General features: G+C 37.9%; 1 protein-coding gene across 1 annotated transcript in view; it reads left to right on the plus strand.

Annotated features, from left to right (window-relative positions):
- The window catches only part of Sh (Potassium voltage-gated channel protein Shaker), a 719,812-nt gene extending 712,408 nt beyond the window's left edge, over window positions 1–7,404 (plus strand). The window contains exon 9 of the mRNA XM_068225948.1: window positions 630–7,404. The gene's annotated coding sequence lies outside the window, so the exon portion shown is untranslated. The remainder of the gene's footprint in view (window positions 1–629) is intronic.
- The last annotated feature ends 8,119 nt before the right edge of the window (window positions 7,405–15,523 follow it).

The raw sequence follows: 15,523 nt of genomic DNA on the forward strand, positions 1-15,523 counted from the left end.
GTGGTGCATAAGGACCTGGATTCCGTCTGATTGATGATAATGCCCACTCACACAGAGCTGGCCTGCATCATGAGGATATCATGCGTCTAGCGTGGCCAGCGCGCTCCCCCGGACTTGAATCCGTGATTTAACATGCTTGGGACGCTCTAGGCATCCCTAACACCGCCACCACGGTACATTGTGACCTCCAAAGCGCGCTGGTCTAGCAACTTGTTGCTTTACTGCAAGCCATGCTGGACGGCCTAATCCACAGTACGGGAACATGTTGTGCATCCTGTACTGCCATGCGAGGTCATCACCCCTCGTATTGACGTTCTGTCTGGAGGGTCACCACACACGGTCAGTGCCATGTCCGTTTTTACTGTATACCTTGTACCAGTATCACTGTATCATGAGCCATTCTGTTGCCCCAGGACACCTTTTAATGCACGCCTTATCGCCGTGCCTCATGTTTTTCCGCGGATCTTGAAGATCCCTTAATTTATGGACATAAGAGCATTTAACCAATGGAGATCGGAACATTTCTGTGTACTTGGCCTATACCCTTCCTCATCTCCCATCCATAAATTGCAGATACAATTTTTTGGAAAATGATAATAACTATATGGACTTTACTGTTCTGTTTCCAGTGCAAGAGGCGAAAGAGGCGTTGACGCTGTTTTGTCAAGTCTTGTAGTTGGCCGACAGGAGAGCGCCGCTGACCCCCTGCCATCACGCTGTGTCAGCAATCCCTGCTCCCGGTGCTCCTCTAATGCAAGACGTCAGCTCACGAGGGACGGACGAACATTCGAGTGGGCGAGTTCGTACACGTGCACAGTTGTGCGTTGTGTGGGGAGGAAACTCAAAACTCAACTCAAATAATTTTGTTCTTGCCATCAAGTTTTTATTACAATTACATTTTTTTAATATTATAGACGTTTTGGCGTCTATAGATGCATATCGAGCCAATTTGGAATGTGTCACGTGCGGTGAGATTCGCGCTCCGAGTGCAAGTTGAGAACATAACATACTGCCCTCTCCTCCAAACCTTTATCCCAACACAAAGTAAGCAATTCCAAATCTTGGTATATTAGAAAATGATAAAAAATACCTCTGGAGAACATTTATTTTCTTTCTCTCTTTCTCTCGTACTCTCTTTCACATTCTCACTCTCTTAGAATCTTTCTCTCACTCTGATAACGACAATTGTAGTTCCTTTATTCCAAGTTGCCACATCTCCCCACTAACGTGCCAGAGCCTCGTGGTGTTCTAGCATAAGTCTGGCAACAGCGTCCTATTATAAAGACAAGAATAACTCGTAGATATTTTCCACTTAGAAATATTATCAAGCCCTCTCAGTAGACGTAATGTTAGGATTTCCTTGAAAGCAAATCTGACTTTACAAAAGAAGATTTAAACAATAAAGTATAAACTAAAGAAAACAGCTTTTCTTCAGATTAAAGAAACATGTTACTACTTTTAAGAAAAAAACATGAATCAATATAAAGTCTAAATAGATTTCGAATTAAGTAACTAATTAAGCAACGCAAATCAAAGCCTGCCATATAATTGCTTCTTAACCATTTCTCTCGTTCTGCTAGTAATATAGAGGAAGGGCACATCATTTTACAGAGAAGCTAAAGTAACTAGATATTATAACATGAAGGAAACTACTATTACTAATACTCCAACTCGTTTACCTGCTGATGAGCTGTAGGCAAAGCAAGTCTGTAGTAACTTGTAGATGTATTTATACTTCCAGTGTTTCCACACCTGTATTTCGCGTGAAGCGACGTGACCACGTCGTTGGAAAACTGCAGAAGAATATTTTGAGTAGCGCCATGTAGGCCTCTAGAACTTTCGTCACGTCTCGAGTCGTTATATACTGTTAGCCCAATTCATTCCGCCATTGTCTGATCGAACGTTCTAGTCTGTTCATTGTTGCACGGAGGCCGAACGAAGCTTGGGAAAAGAGAACGTGTCATTTGTTGCGTGCGTGCAGTGCGTGTCTGCGTGCGTGCATGTTGCGTCAGGGCGGGTTGTTGGAGGGGAGTTGTTTTTTTAATTCCCCCTTGGTGATATTTGTTATTAGCTAGTTTTGGACGAGTGGAGCTATCATTATCAATACCTAAGTAAAACATACTATATTACGAGGATATTTGATCGCTCACGCGGAGGTTATGTAATTAAACACTGTAGGCTAATTTATTGAAGAAACATTGTGTAAGGTATTACAAAACTCAAGATAATTTCTTGTTGATAATTGATTGTGAAACTAACTAGTTTTGAGCACTGTTTTAAGTGCTTGTATTTTTGGGCTGTGTGAAAGCTAATTTAGGGTTCAATTTAGCTTTTTGCCTAGCTCCAAATTTTACCAGTTATGGCGTTCAACTTCATTCCTCAACAAAGAGTTTTCTGTCCGTTTGCCCTGTCCTGATCGTCCTTCCCCTCATTGCCCCATTACATTATTCTAGTTAAGACATCCCAGTGTAGAATGGGAAACTTGCTTGTAGCGTGGTATGCTACATTGATCATTGGACTCAGATGTACTATACATATCCATACTGCTTTCAATGCTCTATGTAAGAACGGCCAGACACAATGCTGCATTGTGTTGTGTTGTGGATACACGAGATTCATCAGGTTGTGAATGTCTTGATTTTTGAAAAACAGATACAACACAAGAAATCGTGCGACTGAGTTACTCAAAAACTGTCCAAAGTGGCTATAGCACGTCCATCAACAGTAGTAAGATGCCACCAAGAAAGAGGTCTGAGATATTATGTTAATCATTTATATCTATTTTTTGAATTGTTGATTTTTTTAAGGGTTGGACATACACAAGTCTGATATTGCCCTTAAAATTAGATAAGCATAGCTTAGGAAAATGAAACTAGTCATGTTTGTTACAGTTTGAAAATTTTATATATGTGTTGATTAATATTTATGACATTCCCTTGTCTCTATTAACATAAGCAGCAGACATGCATAACCTCAGAGTTGTACAATGGTAGACACTTTTTAAATCTGATTTGTAATCAGATTAATTTTAAATAATGCTTTAATTCTCATATGCCAGCACCAGTATCAGCTAAAACCGAAAAACATAAGTGATGATATTAGTAATATAGCTTGGTATGGTACTTGATAATTTAAGCATCTCAAGGTGTTGTTTCCTGTTATGCAATTGTTCCATATTACACAGATTCTACACAAGTTTTCTAGTAAATACTGTTGGATAAAATATGGTACTAAAATTAAGATATTAGAATAGTGTATACCTGTTTCTAGTTTGAAATTGGCATGTTATACCTATTGCAATATTCTAAAAAAAAATGCTTCAGTTGTAAATATTCCATACAGGTGTTGGCATACAATTCAGAATGCTGGTTATACACGTGAATGGATACCGTTGTTAAAGTAAGCTTGGTATTTCTACATGGAATGGCTTTAACTTGCATTGTATCAATAATAATTATAATAATAATACAGATGATAATATTAATAATTGATAATAATGATAATAATAAGAATAATAATGAAATCATCAATAAATAACAAATGTGTGACATATCCCCGCCACCCCATCTCCCTCGTTATGTACCGCCTCCAGCGTTACAAGCTCATAGATAGATGGGGTTGTTAAGAGGCAGAGCAATAAGGGCCTTGTGTCTGCAGACTAGATTATAATACTATATATACATATATTTGAATCATTATAAATATATATATATATGTTTCTAAAAATCGTATCTTCTTTATTAGTTTCAAATTAAATTTACGTATTTTTTAACTGATTCTTCCCGTCTCTTTACTCTTTAAATGTAGATATCCTGAGAAGTGAGATTATTTTCAGGTATAAAATAAAAGCTTCTGGCGATACAAGAGTTGAATTTAGTGCGCTGTGTAAGTAGCAGTCGTGTGAGAGTGAATGAATGCGTGGAGCACAATGAAACTAATGGTGTGCTTATAATTTTCCCATTGATAACAAACAGAGCTTGGCATGGATTTCTTTCTGATGGACATGCTATATCCACTGTTGTATAAATAAGTGATATCAAACCATTTAAAACAACGATAATTCTTTATTGTGGCAGATGTTTCAAATTAATATGGCCTTTTTTGGAAGGATTTAGCTCGAGCAGCACGATGAAGAGATTTCCATTTAGCCATTCTTTATATAGGCAACCCAGCCAGATAAATTCCAGGCAGTAAAAATCATAATATTATGTAATAGCCCAAGTGTAGGCATAGCATGCCATCTAGAGCCAGTGGATCAAACCATTCAGTTTATTATCAAAAGAATTTATAAACATTCTGTATAACACAGTCAAAGTGGCGTACAGAAACTCAAGGTATTTACACAAACAATGTCTGGAACTTGTGAAGCATTCAGCTTGCTTTCATTCTTACAATATGAGTCAATTAAAACTACACTCTAAACGATCATTTTTATAACCGCTTCTTTGTATTGCATCATGTACATAAAATGTAAATATGACACCATTGTTTGTTTTTCACCTGACAGTGTTTATTGTTGACAGTTTTAAAAGTACCTTAATGGTCATTTTACGTTGTTGAGTGGGTTAATAATCTGAAATTCTACTGATGTAAATTTTTCCCTCCATCTTTTGCGAGCAGATGAGGTTTGGGAAGCACATTTAAAATGTTATCTTATATTCTGCTAGGTCTGTGTTGACTTTTCAAGATCTAGCAGATAAATTTTACTAACTTCTCTTTTGGCTTTGGGCAATAGACTGGTTCTAGATTTTCCTCTAGATTGCTTTAAACTTGGCTTTCTTCTCATTTGCCTACAAAACATTGGTTGTATCCCAATGATCCACTTAGAGTGTACGGTGTAATTTGGGATGCAGCTATACATATATATATATATATATATATATAAATATATATATCACAATATTATTGTAAACTGCAATTTAAAACATTTTAATATATACTGAGGCAGAAGAACTATTGGAATAACAAAATCCATCTCACACTACATCCTCCTCCTGCCCCCACACCCTTTCCAGAAATACTATGTAAAATAAATTTAAACAAAATGTTTGTTTATGGCCATACTTTTGGTCAAATTGAATCAAAACAATAAGATATATTATGATAATAAAACTAAAATGAAGCGTTCTCATATGGATGTTTCTATAGATTGGATCTTATCTTTAGTCATTGTTAACTTTGGAATAAGTTGAGTTTTTCCTTCCATGTTTTCCAAGTGAAGACGTTGACGAATAAGTGAGATTTAGTTGGTGGTGTGTTTGAATGTTTAGCTCGCTGTAAACCCTTCCCTCAGATTCTGGCCTCGTGCCTCGTGTCAGGAGAATCAAACCGCCCGCCGCCCGCCCTTCAAATGCCACGGTTATATTCATCGTGGTCCGAAGTGTGTGCTTTTTTCAATGCCAATAAAACTTTATAAAACTGATTATGACTGTGTGAGTCATTGTTATTTTGAGGTTCAATGCATCATGAGCGCCCGAGTATAAAGTCCTGTTATAGATATTTCCTTTAATTTATAATTTTACAACGGAATTGATTTTTATTTTATTTTATTTTATTGATTGTATTTTTCAATTCCTTGGCTGTGCTATATGGTACGTCTCCCATATTATTACTACATCTGTGTACCCGTTGTGTTATTGAAGTCGAGTGGGCAATAAAGAAGTAAATGCCATATCCATGCATCCCACACATTGTTAAGATAAGCAATTTTCAAATAAAATATTCAATGACCATTGATATTTATTTTTCAGCCCTCCCCACCCAAATAGTGCAGTGTATGACTCATATGACAGAGTATTACTAAATATATATTACAACTCATAGCTTACTGATATGAGCAACCTTGAAGTAAAATGAACAGATTTGCTTGCATTAAAGGATCCTACATATTCTGCTTCTTGAGCATGAGGAAACAATGCTGTTAATTTATTATTATCACCATTACGATGAAATATTATCATTACCACTAATTCAGTATTACAAGCATATTATATCATTTATATCCTTCCATTGCTATATTATTTATCGTGGGAAATAACAATGCATTCAAATACACAATGCAGTTTGAAGTGCTGGAAATATTGTTACTTGGGTTGAAGACTTCCTGCAGTGTGCAGCAGTACTGTTTACATGGAAGGGTAAGCTATTGAATTATTTCATGTGAGAGCCAATAAACAATATGAGGTTTTTCTTATTCCGTGTATGGACTCTGTTCCCATCCTAAGATTCCTTCACCATGCAGTAATACAACACAGTATGGTCATAGTTCTAATAAATGTCCCAACCCCCTTCCTGAGGAAATATCTCTAAAATATCAGTGTTTAGAACACATTCGAGGGACAAACAAGCTCATGAAGTTATAACTCCACAGCTGTTGGTTATCTCAATAACTGACTCCCAGCCAAGAAAATGGAGTGCCTTATGATACATACATTTGTTCTATGAACATTGCATTTCTTGCCCAATTTTGATGCATTATATTAGCAAGTTGAAAGGTTTTCAAATTTCCTGGATAAAGCCATTGGCTTACAGAACAGTATGATGTTATTTATTGGTGTAGTTGAGTGTAGCGCATAATACAATACCAGTAATCTTTTCAAGGTAGTGGATAACTGTAACCACTGCATAGAAAATGGGGTTCCTTTTTCATAATATTTAAGCTGGAGATATTCAGAAGCAATTCAAAATTCTCTCAAACTTTCATTTTATCCATCAAATACTGTATGAAAAGTAAAATGAAAGAAAAGGTATGAGGTAGATGAACTGTAAGATAAAAACCTTCCTCCATAACATTTGAGGTATAAGCTACTGTATCGTACTGCTATCTTCCAAGAGAGAATATTACCGTCTCGAACCTCGAATTCGTTCCTTAGTAACAGTAATCATTTGAGAGCAATCCAAAATAGAATTTATTTTCGGTTTGTAATATATTTCTTTACAGGTATCAAAAATGATTTGATAGTTTGGATGCAGAATAATTGAAGTGCAGGAGGTAGACAGAGACATGCATGTCTTGAAAGAAAATGTATCCTTCAGTGGCCTAAGTTCAGAGTTGTATATGATCCTTATATTTATTTAATAGATACAATAGCATTCTTTTCTGCTGTTAAAACTTCCCTATGTTGATAAGCAGTTGTGATCAGTGTAGTAGAATACAGGTCAACTAGCTCTCCTTTTCAAGGTTCATCGTGCTATCACGAGTACTCACTGTAGCAGCACCCAGTTTCCTGAAAAATAAACATATTGTACATTTCAATTGAGAAGTGATAATTTTGAACTGTTTGTTTAATACTGAGAAATGGAAAATAAAATACTTCATCAATGAGAAAAACATTAAGCACATTAATGCACAAAAGAACAGCAGTATACCTAGACAAATTTCTTCCAATTATTGTAGACATTTATATTTAGATTTCACTGTTCCTTGTATTATGTATTGTTCTGTTGATATTCATCACTTGAAGATTGCCATGATTTGTATTCCATTTGAGAAAATAGAGAACTGACGATGAATTACTGCTCAAGACTGAAGATGTAGGCCTACCATTCCTTTACCTTCTAACAATTCTAGTAGCGCTTCAACTTCGATTAGTGTGATATTTGTTATTACTCTGTCACAAAATCAATCGGACATCACATGCAGATAATAACAAATATCATAGCAATGCCTAAGAAGCAATACCTCGTATGTCACAATTCTCTTCCTGTCCATTATTTTCCTTAAGACTGGTCACGCCTCACAGCCCCGTATGGATATGCAGTCCATCAGAACGTTTTCCCTTGTGTTCATTTTGGTATGCCAGCGTATAAAGTAAAATGAACCTTATATACAATATACTGTAGGAGTGTATAAACACGTCATGCAAACATACAGTACATCCCTACAGTACTGCACGGTAAGGTTCATTTGCCTTTAGTACGCGAACCTTTTCTTGAGCCCTAGTTCCCATTCAGCACTCAGGGATCAAGAAAAGGTTCGCGTACTATACATGTAACCACAGGAAAATGAACACTACGAAAATTGTTCATATGGATTGCATATCCGCAAGTGGCTGGGAGGCGTGACCTGACTTAAGGAATATAATGGATAGGAAGAGCCTTGTGAGATACGAGTTATTGCTTCTTAGGCGACGATATGCTACTCATAGCGATTTAAATTTTCAGTATATATATGGTGACATATTATAAAACTATTAAATTAGTATGACTTCTAGTCTGCTTAATTGCATGTAATTGTGAGCATTACAGGTAATACCATTTTACAACACAATAGAGAAAAATGAACAAAACAAACTTAAAAGAAAGGAAGGAGACAGTGGAGTATAAGAAGAAATTAAATTTCAAAACATACAAATATATGCATAGGTTATAGTACAAGTAAGCACAGGAAAGTAATAATCACTTCGGAGATTGTGTAAGTGATTTCTAAATTTTTACAATGAGCAATTAAATATATCAATATCCACTTTGTTTAGAAATCTTGACATTCCTTCAATTGGTCCATGGAATGCATAGTTAATTCTATGCCAATTTGTAGACAATGTATGATTTAACCTCGTGCGTCGATCTGGTACGTGTAAAATGATTTTTTCTGGGAGTTGTGGGCAATTCACAAAGGAGTAGAGCAATTTAAAAATGGGTATCCGGAAATTCACGGCTTTGTGACAGACTATGCAGATTTAAAAACAGCTGTAGAGCTGTATAATCAGTTTTATAATATGGGAAGCCTGCCCTAAATGAATATAAACGATGAATGGAACAAATTGATACAGTGAAGTTTGCTTATGGATGACGTGAAGTTTATTGTTATAGTTGTTTCAAAACTCTAGAAAAATTACATCATGTTATACTCTTCTCTAAGTCAATACAGAAATTAATGAGATATGTGGAAGTTTACATGAAATACCACCACTGTCAAGAGTGGTGCACCATCAACACCGTAAGGAAGAGAAATGAAATTTTCCAAGCGGAATGCTGGCCAAGTTCTCGTCAAAATTTTGAGTATTCTAAACAGAATGTAGTTGATTTGAATGGAACATACGCGGGAAACAGGACACTATTGCACATACTTATCGGCCTATAAGATAAAACATTTGTAATTTGTAATTAAATGTTCTGATTATAATTTTTATATAATCACGTTCATTGAAGGAAACAATATAAATTTGGCCTATATTTCATCGTCTCATCTTTGAATGTTAAAAGTTTTCCAATGTTCAATGCAATGAATTGTTATATTTACCTTTAGCAATCATAAAATATAGAGGATGACAGGCTGAGGATTCAGTTGTGAATTTCAACTCATAACGCACAATATCTACCTATCTGTCTACCGAAGCTTGCAATTTAAACGATTAAACTTACGAGAGTATACCGGTAATTTAAGCTTTCAAAAATATTTTAACATCATCATTGCTTACAAATGTGTTATTTAAATTCAGGTTTGGCCAATTCTTATCAGAAAGCTTTTATAGCAAAGCAGTACCATAATGATGATGATGATGATGATGATGATGATGATGATGATGATGATGATGATGGTGATGGTGATGATGATGATGATGGTGGCTGTTGTCTTTAGAAACCTTGATTCACAATTATTTAATAGAAATAAAAAAATTGAAACATGTATTCAGCCAATAGCTATACAGCTAGTAGTGGTCTGGAGTAGCTAAACTAAAGGTTCCTTAATCTTTCTTTATGATTAAATTAAACTATGTATTTTGAGACAGACAATGAAGGTAAATGATTATATTATACATACTGTATTAAAATATGACAAATTCATGCCGCAGAATCAGCTAACCGTTAGTGACTTCTAAAAAAATCGACAGCTGCAGGAGGTACAAATTGGCAGGTCCATCATTACCATTTAAAAAGGAGAAGAGACTATCGTAAGTACTAGATTGAACCGAAATTTAAATATTCATATCCAGCCAACATTATGCAATAACATCCTTTTTGTAGATTCTAAGGGGAAATTATTAGGCATACTCTGAGTATGCAAGTGGGATGACTGATAAACTTATTATACACTCATTTGTATTGCTATCCCGGAGATTTACTGACCTCGGAATGACGTGTCGGTGTTTCCAATGTCCTTATGCTTTGAGTGAACATGTCCCTATATTTTTAATTATTCCAATGCGCCATTAATTGCGATTTAAAATTGATTATATTATCATTGCTTCCCCATAAGGAGAGCTCTAGGATGGGTACACAAACATGGCGAACCGCGCGCTCAACTTGGCGTACTTTCTCCTGTATAGAGATCAGTGACATTTATTGACTTATACAAGGCTTTTGATAGGGTATTATCATGGGAGACTGCTTAAAAAAAGAGGTTATTGGACTAGGCAAAAGAGTGATTGAACGGGTGGCTACATTTCTAGAAAATAGAACTCAGAGAATTAGGGAAGGTGAAGTATTATCTGATCCTGTAGTGATTAGGAGAGGGTTCTGCAAGGCAGTATTATTGGAACATTATGTTTTTTTATACATGCTGGTCGGAAACAACGTGAAACGGGTATATGAGCGTTAGAAAGTTGGTCGTACTGATAAGTAATTTGAAATAATACGTCGATATCTCGCACCGTTGTCGTTTTATCAGCAGCTGAAGTTAGCTAATCAGATCGATTTCAGATAGGCTTTGTGATGCGGTGTTGCTAAATCTTATGACCGGGCTTGTGAGCGCCAATAGAAGAAATAAATTTCTCCAGAGGATGGACTTGAGCCAGGACCTCCTTGCTTATAGGTTCGGCCAACAGCAAGCACGTTACGGTGGTATTGGCTGAAAGCCACGGTTTGTTAGTGTTTGATGCTCATTTCTCGCCATAGCTCTCAACCCGACCAAGCCAAGTGGAGATTTAGCAACACCGCCTTGTAAAGCCCATGTGAATTCACTTGCGAAGCGATCTCATTGGCTAACCCGATAAAATGACAGCGGCGCGAGATATTGGCGTATTTTTTCAAATTTTCTTATCAGTATGACCAACCCTCTAACGCTCATATACTCGGTTCACGTTGTCTCCGACCACCCTGTGTATACTTAATGGTAATGGGGGTATGATTAGCTCAGTGCCTACACCCGACAGGCTGAGGTTCGAATCCCGGTCAATTCTGGTTTGATAGTTTCATGTCAAAAATCGCGTGGTGTCAGGCATTAAACCCCCGGCCAAAACCAAAATGAGCCTGGGTGGCTCCAGCGACCACAGAATTAAATGGGGTAAGCTGAAGAAAGAAAACAAATGGCATGAGTAAAGAAATGGAATCGCAGAATCTTTCTGCGGATGACGATGCAGTGTACAGACTAACAGAGGTCTGTAAATGACTGCAAAAGGAACCTCGATGAATTTTCATAAACGAACAGTGATGTTGGTGAACAGAGTGAAAAGCCAATTTGTAAGTTTGTTTTTCTTCTCCTTTTTTTCTTCAATTGGCTATACGTCGCACCGAATTTGTAAGTTTCACCAAGAGGAAAAGTCCCCACAGTTTGAATTACTGAGTTGATAGAGCGAAAACACCTCATGGGGATCATTATAAGTACCTAGGTGTTTATATACAGAGTATCAGAACTATATCGACAAAAAACATAGGGATGGTTTTCGTGTTATGTTAAGAGAAGAGAAGGGGAGGGAGGGATAGTGGAGTGAATGATGGAGACAGAAATAATGCTCAGCGCGTATTATCTTTGTCTACATCATACACTCCACTATCCCTCCCTCCCTCCCCTCCTCTGAAGCAACGCAACAGGCAGCGGCTGGCTCTCTGGCATAGCAAATACGGCGAGTTCGTCAATTTGAATCGCGTGCCTCGAAGTAACAATGTAACCTCGTTTTCTAGAAAAGAAAAATCTTCTTCTCCAATCCGATTGCACCATCGTTCTTAACATAAGACGAAGAGCATCCATGATTTTTGTCGGTATACAAAGGGCACTAGGAAAGTTTTACAATGTGAGTGAACGCTCTAGACTTTTTCAAAATAATTTCCACCACACTAAATACACTTCTCCATACGTCGAAACCAGTCACGGAACCAACTCTGACACTTTTCTTCGGTTACATTTTCACACTCTTGATCCAATGCTACCAAAAGCTCCTCGTCGGATGCAAAACGCCGCCCTTTCAGTTTCATCTTCACTTCTGGGAAGAGTGCTAAGTCACATGGGGCAATATCAGGACTGTATGAAGGGTGATCAAACACAGTCAACCCTGATCTGGCAAGAAAATCCATTGTTACATTAGCACGATGTGCTGGATTATTAGCGTGATGCAAGAGCCAAGTGTTGAGCTGTGACATTCGACGGAGCTGCTTGAGAGCCTGGATGACCTGAGGCAGACAAGTCTCACTGTACCATTACACAGTAACTGTCCTTTGTGTTTCTAGCAGAATCCGAGTCAGGATGCCCCGTTTAGTGAAGAATACTGTAATCATCCTTTTCTTCACTGACCTTGACTTTTGCACAGTCAGAGAAGTACCCTCATCTTCAAACAGCCACACCTTGTTCTGGGATTTTGTTAGGACATCGTAATAATAAAGCTAAGTTTCGTCAGCTGTAACGATGCTATCGACGTTAGGCCTACGCAAAGCCCCATTTTCAAACTGTTTTAGCATTTTTCGGCACCATTTCACTCGATGTGCCCTTTCTTCCTCTGAAAGTGAATGGGAGACCCAAAAGGAACAAACCTTTCGAACATGGAGATGGTCGTGTAGAATTGAATGAATAGCTGGTGCAGGGATGTGGAGGGTCTCTTCTACCTGCCGATATGTCAACCGCCTCTCTTGCTGCAACATTTTCCTCACAGCTTCAATGTTTTCCTTAGTCACTGATTCAGACGGTCGCCGAGAACGAGGATCGTCTTCAACCCCAAAATTTCCCCTCTGGAACTCTTTTACCAGCGGAAAATTGTTGTCCGATGTGGACAGTCTTTCCCCAGCACAGGAGTCATTTCCTCCAGGCACTGGTCAACAGTTAATCCACGAGCAAAATTGTAGCGGATAGTTGCGCGATATGCACTTTTAGACCACACTGACATCTTAACTTGCTCCAGTTTTCATCCCTCACCATAACAGGGGTGTCCAGCCAACCATTTTTGGGTATTGCAAAACTTTCCTAGTGCCCTTTGTATTTCTGATACACCCTGTATGAAAGAAGATCTTCATTGGGGTAATGAATGAATGTAACCGATCTCTTCAAATGGTTATGAAGGTATTTAGGAATTTTAGTAATGTTATAAAGTAGAGGGCACCTAAGTCACTGGCAAGACCACAGTTAGGGTATGGTCCCAGTGTATGGGACCCTCACCAGGATTACTTTATTCGAGAACTGGAAAAGATCCAAAGGAAAGCAGCACGATATTTTTCTTGGCGATTTCCGACAAAAGAGTAGTGCTACAAAAATGTTGCAAACTTTGGACTTGGAAGATTGGGAGTAAGGAGGCGAGCTGCTCGACTAAGTGGTATGTTCCGAGCTGTCAGTGGAGGGATGGTGTAAAATGACATTAGTAGACAAATAAGCTTGAAAGGATTAAAAGTAGGAAAAAATCATAATTTGAAGATAAAGTTGGAGTTCAAGAGGACAAGTTGGGTAAAATATTCGTTCATAGGAAGAGGATTGGGGATTTGAATATTTTATCCAGGGAGATTTTCGACAATTACCAACTTCTTTGAAATAATTTAAGAAAAAAAACTGATGGGATAAACTGCCACCTGGGCAACAGTGCTAAATGCAGATCGGTGGTTAATGACTGATAATGGAAAAGGACACTACAAGCAAGTTGTTAAGCCTTTCTCATTTATACAGTCCGTCATGAATTTCTAAGACAGGGTATGCTTATCAGAAGATATTAAACACCATTAATACATTCTACGAACCAGAATTGGCTTAAGATGATTGTATTATTATTCGTCACATTCTGTTTTGCTAAGTTTTTATAGAACCTACAGTCATTTCCTTTAATTTTATATTACACAATGAACAGTAGACACTCTGTGAATATCATTAGAATATCTTGTAACATTTAACTCTCATATTATTATTATTATTATTATTATTATTATTATTATTATTATTATTATTATTATTATTATTATTATTATTATAAACAACACTAATCAATAAAAAGTATACCTTAGAATGAAGTGAGTACATATCAAAAAATATAAATTACTTTTTGTTGAAGGTTGCAGTGAGAGGATTAGTGGATTTTTGTTTCTTCTTCTTCTTTTTCTTCTTCTCCTCCTCCTCCTTCCTGTCCATTTTACGCTCCAAGTTCTTAGACAGAAAGAGCAATAAGGCTTTGTGCCTACAATAATGTTATAATTTCGTATGGCTATTTCTAGCCGAGTGCAGCCCTTGTAAGGCAGACCCTCCGATGAGGGTGGGCGGCATCTGCCATATGTAGGTAACTGTGTGTTATTGTGGTGGAGGATAGTGGTATGTGTGGTATATAATCATTTCGTGTGGCTATTTCTAGCCGAGTGCAGCCCTTGTAAGGCAGACCCTCTGATGAGGGTGGGCGGCATCTGCCATGTGTAGGTAACTGCGTGTTATTGTGGTGGAGGACAGTGTTATGTGTGGTGTGTGAGTTGCAGGAATGTTGGGGACAGCACAAACACCCAGCCCCCGAGCCACTGGAATTAACCAATAAAGGTTAAAGTCCCTGACCCGGCTGAGAATCAAACCGGGGACCCTCTGAACTGAAGGCCAGTACGCTGACCATTCAGCCAACGAGTCGGACACTTTGTGCCTAAAGAACACATAATGTTGCATAACAAACTTCAAACATTACTGTATTTATTTATCGTATCAGAAGTGCTGAAAAAAATGGTGTATGGCTTTTAGTGCCGGGAGTGTCCGAGGACATGTTCGGCTCGCCAGGTGCAGGTCTTTCGATTTGACACCCATAGGCGACTTGCACGTCTGATGAGGATGAAATGATGATGAAGACGGCACATACACCCAACCCCCGTGCCAGAGAAATTAACCAATGATGGTTAAAATTCCCGACCCTGCCGGGAATCGAACAACGGGACCCCTATGACCAAAGGCCAGCACGCTAACCATTTAGCCATGGAGCCGGACAGCAGAAGTACTAATATTTACATATAAACACAAACTGTACAACCAAAAGACAAATATATAACAACATAGAAATCATAACATGAAAGAATAAAAGGTTCCAATGTGATAGATTTGGACCTTATAGGTGACTTTCTGTCGATGGCGGTGCTCGGAAAAGTAGATGCTGCGTTGGTTCCTTAATGTGAAGACTATCTTTTGAAATGACGAACCGCAGTGGAAGGGTCTAAAAAGACCACAGAACATGGCTGCATGGTTGCATAACTAGTTAGCCACTTTTAGGGACTCGGGTGTTGCTTGCATGAGGTCTTCCATAGTACATGTAGTTGGACACAGTTTGCACTGGAGAAGATAAGGGCGTTGTCTGTGAAGAACCACAATCACATATCGGCGAGTCAACGAAAACTCCCACTTCAACAGGTTAGATTTTCATCTTCTAACACC

This window comes from Anabrus simplex, chromosome 2 (assembly GCF_040414725.1).
Source record: "Anabrus simplex isolate iqAnaSimp1 chromosome 2, ASM4041472v1, whole genome shotgun sequence".
In the NCBI taxonomy this organism is placed as follows: domain Eukaryota; kingdom Metazoa; phylum Arthropoda; class Insecta; order Orthoptera; family Tettigoniidae; genus Anabrus; species Anabrus simplex.